The sequence below is a fragment of the Chaetura pelagica genome, unplaced genomic scaffold (genome assembly GCF_000747805.2).
Source record: "Chaetura pelagica isolate M959 unplaced genomic scaffold, ChaPel_1.0 scaffold84, whole genome shotgun sequence".
Classification (NCBI taxonomy): Eukaryota; Metazoa; Chordata; class Aves; order Apodiformes; family Apodidae; genus Chaetura; species Chaetura pelagica.
Genome location: NW_009953224.1, coordinates 1,063,833 through 1,073,393, shown reverse-complemented (window position 1 = coordinate 1,073,393; position 9,561 = coordinate 1,063,833). Strand labels below are relative to the sequence as shown.

Genomic DNA, 9,561 nt, shown 5'->3' with positions numbered 1-9,561 from the left:
CAGAAAGGAAATAAAATAGTATTACAAAACTGATAACTAGATGAAAGTTATTATATGGAGTGTCTGAGTATCCTAAGGATAATTTAATGTACAAGTAAATGATAATTAAAAAAAAAAATGCACCTATGAAATAATTAATACTTAGAGAAATAGCAAATAAATTCAAAGGCTTATTTTTACGAACAAACCAACCAATATATCCAGAAGTGAAAAAAAAGCCTGAAATCCACATTACCAAAACTTCAATGAAATTAGGTGTCTCTAGTTTTAAATATCACTCACTGCTCTAATATGAAAAATTACCTAAATCAGAGAGTTAATGAACCTTTCCGTACCTATGTATGCTAAGTAGGCCAGCTAATTCATTTCTGAAGGGAAAACAATCTTGTGTTTTGACAGCAGAGGTGATAATGTCCCTCATTATGCAAATAGGATGGACCTTTATTAAAATGTTACTTGGAATATCAGACATGTCAGCTACTTTAATTCCAAAATTTTAATCTTATTCTTTAAAAATATATATTAGTTGAAGTATTACTCAGGATAGTTGAAGAAGAAAACAGTATTTTCCCTCATTTCGTTTCAACGTTAAGTTCGAAAAGGTTCTGACAAATTATTTAGGACTAGCAAATACATCCTTCCTCAGAAAAATTCTTGCACAAAAAGCCAAGCTATGTAGCATGGAATAATAGAGACAGATGATACTTTAAGAATATTTTGAAAAATATTTTCACAGTTTCAGTAATGCACCAATACCAGCTCCCTGGACTTTACAGTACAGGTTCTATCACAAAACTAAGGACAGGTAGATGCAATATATAAGAATACACAATGCAGTACACATTCTGCATTTCACAAAATGTCATAAATCCCAACATAAATTTCTAATGCATGCAAATAATTTTTAGCAATAAAAGAAATATAAGAAAATACAGAAATAATGTTCAGTCTTGTACTAAAGTAAAAGACGCACTTCTGTCCCTTTTTAACCCTTGCTTAACATATTTTTATATTTAAATATTTTAAACAAAAAAGCACAGAGTACTTTTAAATACAGGAGAGGGAAAAAAAATTCTGAACAAGAATGATTTTTTAATGTTTTTATGTTAGCTCCACAGTGTATTAAAAATATTGCCTGGGAAATAAAAACCCAGTAACTTTAAAACAGAAGCTGCTGTTCCCTGATTTATTTTAAGGCTGCAACCTCACAGCCAACCTGATAAATTCTCACAATATCTTACGTAACACTAAGCCAATGGCCTGGCCATTTAATCCATTATTTGGCTCTGATTCAAACCTGCTGAGGTAGAAAAGCTAGAGCTCACTCATTCTGATCTTCACTTCTCTCTTGATTTTCTTTACATGCATTATCTCAAGTGCTTCACCACTCTCAGAAAAAAAATGAATTAACAAGTAAGCAGTCCATCTGATCTTCTAAATTAGCCACTATGATATAATTAATCAGTCCAGCAAAACTAATTTTGAAGTATAATACTATGTTTCTGCACACAAATGCTTTTTTCTATTATTTGCTAGGCATATCTATATATGTCTAAATCATTACCATAATACAGAACACAGAACCATTCATGTTACCAATGTAATAAAGTATGCAGGCCGTACTTTATTTATTTTTTCTCTGCTTTTATTTGAAAACAGCTCAGCACTTGATCATCCTTGCAACAAAAAAAGTCCAAAACTTTGAAATAAATGAAATTGATTAAATGCATTTATAAAACTTTTTTTTTTTTTTTTTTTTTTTTTTCCAAACATCAGTCTTATCTGATATTCAGTGTTGACAAACAAACCCAGCCTATTTTTAGAAAGAGTTTTAAATTTCCTCGGACTGGGTTTCTTTCCTGTTTTTCCTATAGCCTTACCTCCAATACAAAGAGCAAGTTAGAATAGTGTTCCCCAAGCACATGTAGGACCCAAAGGAGTCTTAACAGGCTTTCTCTGTAACATTAAGCCAATACACTAATCCACAGCAAATGCATATGGAACAATTTCCTTGCCTTTCATTCAGCTGAAGCCAGTGGCACTATCGGTTTACACCACTGCGCCTGCCTAAACTCCTATTCACTGCAAGGTGGAAGGTCAGGGTGGACAGATTAGAGCAGTGGTGACAGGTTAGCAAGGATGAGAGCTGCTTGCCAGATCAAGATGCTGCTGCTGAGTGAGTTCAGTAAAATCACCAAATAATGAGAAAATCTACCAGGAAGGAAAAAAAAATCTTAATGGAGGAGCAGTATGTCGAGTCCCTCCCACACACTTACCAGTTCCACATTTAGGACTAGTTTTAAAACAACAGGAACTTTTGTAAACAGTTTAAAGTCACTTAAAATTCCTATGATCTACACAAAATTACCCTGAAGTAATTAATGCAACACTTGATGAGAACTTTGTTATTAATTTACCTGCAGTAATCCTCTAAGTACACTAGTTTTATTTTAAGAGGAAAAATAGATTCACAGGGAAATGAAGAAGAACAAGGATGATTTGGTTATTAAATATTATAATACAATCTGAGAGAATGTGAAGGAATCTGAAGAAGACAGAATGTGTTTAGTCGTACATATCCAAAGTACAATTTGCAATCAAACAGAATTTCAGTAAGTTGAGTTTACTTGCGTTGATGAAAAAATATCTTTCCTATTTGCTTATTGGTTAGTAGTCTAATTTAAAATGAAAGCACTTCAGATTTTTTTTTTTTTTTCCCAAGCAAATTTATTTCCTTTAAAAAAAAAAATCCTACTATTTTTACTGCTACTAAAAACAAACTAGGAATGCTGTGGTATGCTCTCTGTCTGTCTTACTGTTTTACAGATACATACATATCAAAACATCCCGCTTCACATGCGATTCTTACTCTGTGTTTGCCTATAGTTAGATTCATTTCATTAGTATACACATTTGCACATGTACATATATAAAGCAGATAGCTGGATTGATTCCAAATCAATTAGATTCAGATAAGTAAATCAAGACATCTGATTCAAGGGCTACAACCTTCAAAGGCCAGTGATTCATGAGTCAAACAGAATGTGAAGAACTCTGGAGACCAGCAAATTCCCATGGCTGCTTTAGGACTTTACCTATGTTCTCAATAATTTCTGAAGGTTTTGCAGGATTAAGGGTTACATATTAAGTATTTAAAGTTCCTGTTAACTGATAAATTGTATTTCCTTAATGGTAATAAAGAACACTTTAGAGAAGTTGACAGTACTACAAAACTCAAACAGTACTGCAGGATTTCATTATGAAAGAGAATCTAAAACGGAACTGAAAATAATTCCAGAAGTTTTGTTGAAGTAACTTTTCACATTAAAAAAACCTTCCAACATAATGACATGGTTACATGCAAACAAATTGCACTTATTGAAACACATAGTTACAGTCTTCAGCATTCTTCCTTTTTGCAAACCCAAACATAAAAAAAAAAATAATAAAATTTTAAAAAAATAAATCAGACTGCTTACAAAAAGAGGAACCTCATTTTTGGCGGGCTTCAGTTCACTATATGATTTGGCAGAGAGGCAGTCGTAGCTGACAGAAGACAGATCTGAGCCTTGAGGAGGGAAAAGAGCTAATGGACAAATGCAGCAGATGACTTGTACATTCACACGCAGACGTACACAAGCGCACACTCACACATGCACACCCGCTATCCCTTCTCTGCAGCTCAGAACAATCTTGATAGAATGGCAGGAAACACGCACAGAGTGGTCAGGGAAGGATATGATGTCAGCAACCACGAACAATAAAAGGTGTAAAGGTGCTTCCTTCCCTAAACTGTTCCAGAAGTGCAAAATGGGAACCAAAACTCTCCACTTCCTTCTCCTAGCAGAACTGTCTGAATCTGCTTTGCTGCAACACCCCAGACAGAGAGTTCTTTGAACAAGTCACACCAGGGGCAATAAGCAGTATCAAAACAGGAGAGTCAAAATATTTAGTTTATAAACAAGAAGGCATCCAGAGGAAAACTAAGTTAAAATGTGCTAGGGTTTACCATTTTCATGGTTGCTTTACAAAAGAAACAAACTTGCCATAAAGATGTCCCTGTGCCATTAAGCAGCTTGCATTCTGAGAAGATTAATTAAGCTAAAACTAAAAAAAACAAACAATCTTTTTTCTTCATCCTGATATAAGGAAGCAAAAAAAAATGTTGTCCCCCTTTTCTTACCATTCTTACCTGGATAAATAAAAGTAACTTCAAAGATCTGTGAAATCTTTTTATGCAAGCTTTTCTGTTCTCTCAAAGGAGTTTTGAATCAGATTCTAAACATCTAAATGTACTGAGGAAAAATACAACAGGTACTTTAATGGAAAAAAAAAAAAAAATACAGCTGTAAAAAACTGCAACCTAACTGTGAAACTCCACAGTGGGGAACACATATTCAAATAAAACGGTCACTGATACGTTTTCTGCAAAAGCCCTAGCTGACTATGTTTCATATACAGACAAAGACAGCCATACAGTGAAGAAACAGCACACTGCATCAAATAAAGATACCAATAATTTGGGGTCTGCCACCTTGAGCTGGCTAAAGTTGAAAGAAATACAGAAAAGGGGAAAAGCAGTGATCATCTCTTATGTTATCTGACTGAGATCATTTGACATTAAAGATAGAAATGGCCCTTCACATTCAATGCGGTTTGGTTGCACGGTCATTAGAGAAGACAGAGTTTGGGCCATTAACAGAAAAGTTAGGATAAAATTATATATGTCATCACCACAGCAATATATCCGTAAAGCAGAAATAGCATGAACTACAGTATGGCTATCCAGGCAGAAAGCCATGTAACAAATGAATCTGAGTCATCGTAAGGTTTCAAACATCTGTCCACAACACTCCTATTTAGAAATTAAACATAACCTACATTTATGTGTTTTGATCTTATGGCCAGGCTGCCACATGAAAAGATTTGAAGGGAGTTCATTTTAATCTACTATATTTAACTCTCGGAAGATTGTGCATTTTGCTGCAGGAAGCATAAACCAAACATTTAAACCATAATGGATATAATGTAACAGATGAAATACTACAGACTACTAGAGAGGGAGTACATCAAACTGAAGAAGTTTGTACACTAGGAAAATATTTGCGATCTTCAACTAACAAAGTTTATTCTTATTTTACTTTATCTAACCTGATTCCTAATTTGTGGCATGAGTTTAATTTACAACACATAATAGTATTAATTTCTAACAGATTCAACACCAATGAAGTTCTGCATCAAGGGAAGAATAAAATGTTCATAAATGTGAAAACTGTCAAATCATTCTGTATATTTAAGTTGTTTATTAACAGTTTTAGAGAAAACTTGAATGATTTGATCTGAATTCATATTCCACCAATTTTACTACTGATTTTGAAAGCATCTGCTGAGTTTGTAGGAGTTCCAGCTGATACTTCACATCTTTATTTATTTGTTTGTAAAATATAGCAGAATCTGTCAATTTTTAAGCCAGAGCTTCAGGAGATACAGCTTATTTGCTTTTCACATTTATATTTAAGCACATTATTACTACGCTGACAACGTAGCAGTGAACTGCAGAAAATTCCTCTCTTTTCAGCGAAGCTGCTGTCTTATAAGCAATACCATTATTTGTATACCTAGGAGGAAGAGGCATGAGAATATCCAGCACTGTAAATTTTTTTGAACTTCAATTTAAAGACTTCTGAAAACTAGTTGTAAGAACACTTAATCTCCCTTGAATCAGACACTGAAGTCATTGTATCTTACAACTCAAATACAGCACCAAGTTTTTTCACAGAGCGAGAACTAAGGCACCGTGGGTGGAAGAGTTTCACTTGCTGTTGTTTTGCAAAGTTCCCCTGAAAAGCTTTTTTTGGGCATATTTAGTATTGTTGCCAAAATAGAAGAGGATGGTACTTCCTAATAGCAGTCCTACTTCATTATGCTTTTCAAAGGACTGATCTATCAAGTCTGTAGCCATTTATCAATTTAAGCCCAAATGGAAAGGAAAGCAGTGGCTTCAGTTTATCTTCCAGAGTTGTGCTGAGTTGTCCATCAGACACACTAAAGGAAGGTTTTCTGAATAATACATATATGTTATACCAAACGTGATAGGAGGCCAAAGGCCTTCCACATGATTGTGGAATTTGCCACAGATGGCGAGTCATTCCTTGCAGTGGTGCACCAAAAGAGGAAGCAACCACTAGCAATCTATGAGAACTGGTTGCCTGCAGCCCAGTAAAAAGAGATATGTGCCTGCTACACTTGATGAAGAAAGGAAGACTTGGCTAATTTACAACATTTTTGAAGATCAGATGAAGAAAAGAATCTAATATGTAATTTTTTTATGATTAATTTTTTTCCAAATTCCTGTTGAAAAGGTGTATTGGAACTGCTCCAGTCTTCATCTAGCTATATTTAAAGACATCTTGCATAATGTAAAGCAGGGAATGTAGACAGTAATGCATATTTTAAGGAAAGCAATCAAGTGAAATGCCAATATACTAAAAAAATTACCAATGAAAGGCTGATTTTATATCTACAGTGACTGGCAGGTGATATTTCAGTGTCTACCCATCACTCAGTTGAAAAAAAATGGAAAGCAAATAGTTTGAAGAAGAAGTTTACAGATTTAAGATCAAGTTCATGATGTATCTTTGGCATCTAGACAGGCATAATGGGACTCTGACCAATAAATATGGAATAAGATCCTTGAAGTGCTTGGGAGACTGGCTCAACCATAACAGTTTATTGAATCAGACAAGCTAATAATACAAAGAAAAAAATAAAGGACTGAAAACTGAAACACCTAATTGGTCTGAAATGGAGACAGTGACTAGGAATGGAAATTTGTCTGAAAATGGAGCAGGGAAATGGGACTGCTGCAATTTAAACTAGGAGTCTCAATCATTTTGAGATAATAATTTGATTGGATTGCATTATAGTTAATAGGTGTGCAATAAAAACCAGAAAAAGGTGTTTTACGAATTCAGTCTGCCATTTAATGAGCTGGAGGAGAAGAGGAAGCATTAAGTGGACAAGAGAGTATGATTTAGTGCCCTCTGTGTTCAGAAGGTGTCTTGGAACTGCTCTGATTTTAGTCTAGATATAGTTAAAATTTTCTCTCTTATTGGGTAAGATACTAGTGCTTAAAGTTTGGGAGCAGTCCTATACACACAGGATTTTGGGGAGTGTTCGCTTGTCAGAGGAAAAGTCTAAGACTTCTAGATTTAACTCATTGCATCACCTGAAACCAGTCCCTGGCTGTGGTTAGATCTAGATTTACAGATTTGTTACTAGTGCTTGTATGAGAGGAAGTCTGTGGTGAGGAACATAAATCCCCACAATAGCTTTTAAGAATCAGGGGACAATTCCAGGTATTATTGGAAAAAGCTATGTACCACAATATTAAATCACAGTCTGAACCTCCTCACAAGTGCTTGGTAATACCAATAACAGTGGTAGACAATTTCAGATTATGGTCTATTGAAGAAAGTAAGGATTGATTCTCAAAAGGATTCTTTGTTACCAGTAAAGATTTTTTATTACTTTCTGCTTATAATTTGAACTGCAGAAATGAAAGCAAGCTAGGTACATGTGCTTAGAGAATCAAGCTGGAGACAGTAGTGTCTGAACTATCATCAATGATCAGTCTTGAAGCAATAGACTGAGTAGATGGAATTAAATTTTGGGTAGGACAGGTGGACTTGTGCAGCTCTACAGAGACCTGGTCTCCTTTATCTTCATCCTACAAGCTCCCAAGGAATTTTATACACCGAGCCCAGATCCTCTCTTTTCTCACTCTATGGGCACTGTATCTGTCTAACAATCCAAGTTCTGATATTCTAGGTTTGTGCTGCACCACCAGTTCATCTCTGTGAGGAGGACCAAAGATTTGGACTGTATAAACCTAATAATAATATTTTGAAAAGGGATACCTTACACATTTGCAAATAAAACTGTTTATGAAGTTATTTGAGAAAAGAGAAAAAAAATTATTACAGGAATTTTGTGACTTGAATCAACGAGACAAAACATAACAAGAACCCAAAGTGTTTTGAAATACTGAGGAAATAAATGAGTGAACACTATATTGGGTTCACAGACTAAGATGAAAATTAAGAAGGATCATCTAAGGAAGTAGGATATGGGCAAAACTGAGGATGAAAGTACCTTACCTTACCTCATGAACATAAGTTTATAAATTAAGAGAAGGAAAACTGAGATGTAAACAAGTTCTTAATAAAATGTGTTCCTCTGATAAGCAACATATTCTGTAGAAATTATTGTGAAGGGGTTAATAAAAGGAAACATTTCCAACTTGACCAAAATAAATGACAAAAATTTTCAAGGTAAAGATTGAATGAAAGTAAAACTGTTTCAGATTAGTGATAAGAAATATCTTGACAGGGAAACTGTATAAATATGTTAAGATGATGTAACATTTTTTCTGGGTGAGACGTGTTGTTTGTGGTGTTGCCATTTTAAGAGTAATTTGAGTAAAGCCTGGAAGATGAAAAGAAGTAGAAGGTGTAGGATTACTGCTGGTAAATGTAATTTCTGTGATCTTATTTACCTGGATACTTGTACAAAATACAGCAAAGAATTTTGCTAGGTTTGTGATTTGTGACATTAATTCTTTACTTTTCAGTTTCCCTGCCCTAATGAAAACAACCTGCAGCACCCTGAATTTGTCTAGCTACTCCAGCAAAAAGGGAGCAGTATCTCTAAAACATATCCCCTGACATGGCTCAGCTTTCTACCAGAGGATTGAAACAATAATTTGTGAAAGACTTCAGGCAGGTGTCGCAGAGCTGCAGAAATTCCTCAAAACCTGACCAAATCTGGGGAGATCCATGAAGGCTGTACGTGCCAGTCTCTCAAGTTCAAGAAATAGCTAATAGTTTGCCTTTTTTTCTATTCAGGCTAGAAAAAATAGATTCTGTATGGACTGAATAATGCCTCAGACATCTATATGTTTATTCATTTATGCATCAATATATCTTGTATGGTGCAACTGGTTATCCAGAGCAATCACTGACTTGTCAAATATGGACTTTGATATTATTATAAATCCAGAGAAAGCCCTGATTTCTATGTAGCCACTCCTTTACACTAATGCGAACATGAGAACAGATCCATTCCTAGCACTGAAAAAGAAGTTAGACAACTTTTGAAAGCAGAGTTAGTATCTAATATACATTCTCCAAGTTGGAAAAAATAAATTGCCTTTGTGGTGTACTAGCCCTTCTTTACAGTCTCTGTGTGCCTAAAACTCAATCTGTTTTTCTAGCTGTAGAAGGTGGTCTAATTAATTAATTCTCTGCATAGAAACCATCTCTTACTTGTAGTGTCCGACCATTGCAGCTACCACTATACTACCACAGAAACACTCAGGTGGTTTTCCTACAACATAGACCTAAACACATACATTTCATATTTCATTACCTTTATTAGTCTTCTAAAGCAACCTCAGATCACATTCTTCACCTGGCAATTCACTTCTTAGAGAGGAATGATTTGATACAGAGATGCTCTGCCTCTCTTTTGTATACCCAATTCTAGAAACACACCTCTTTC

The 9,561-nt window shown here is 34.9% G+C and overlaps 1 protein-coding gene across 1 annotated transcript in view; it reads right to left on the bottom strand.

Moving 5' to 3' along the window:
- Nucleotides 1–9,561, bottom strand: part of MEF2C (myocyte enhancer factor 2C) — a 122,969-nt gene that overhangs the window by 76,140 nt on the left and 37,268 nt on the right. The window lies entirely within an intron of this gene.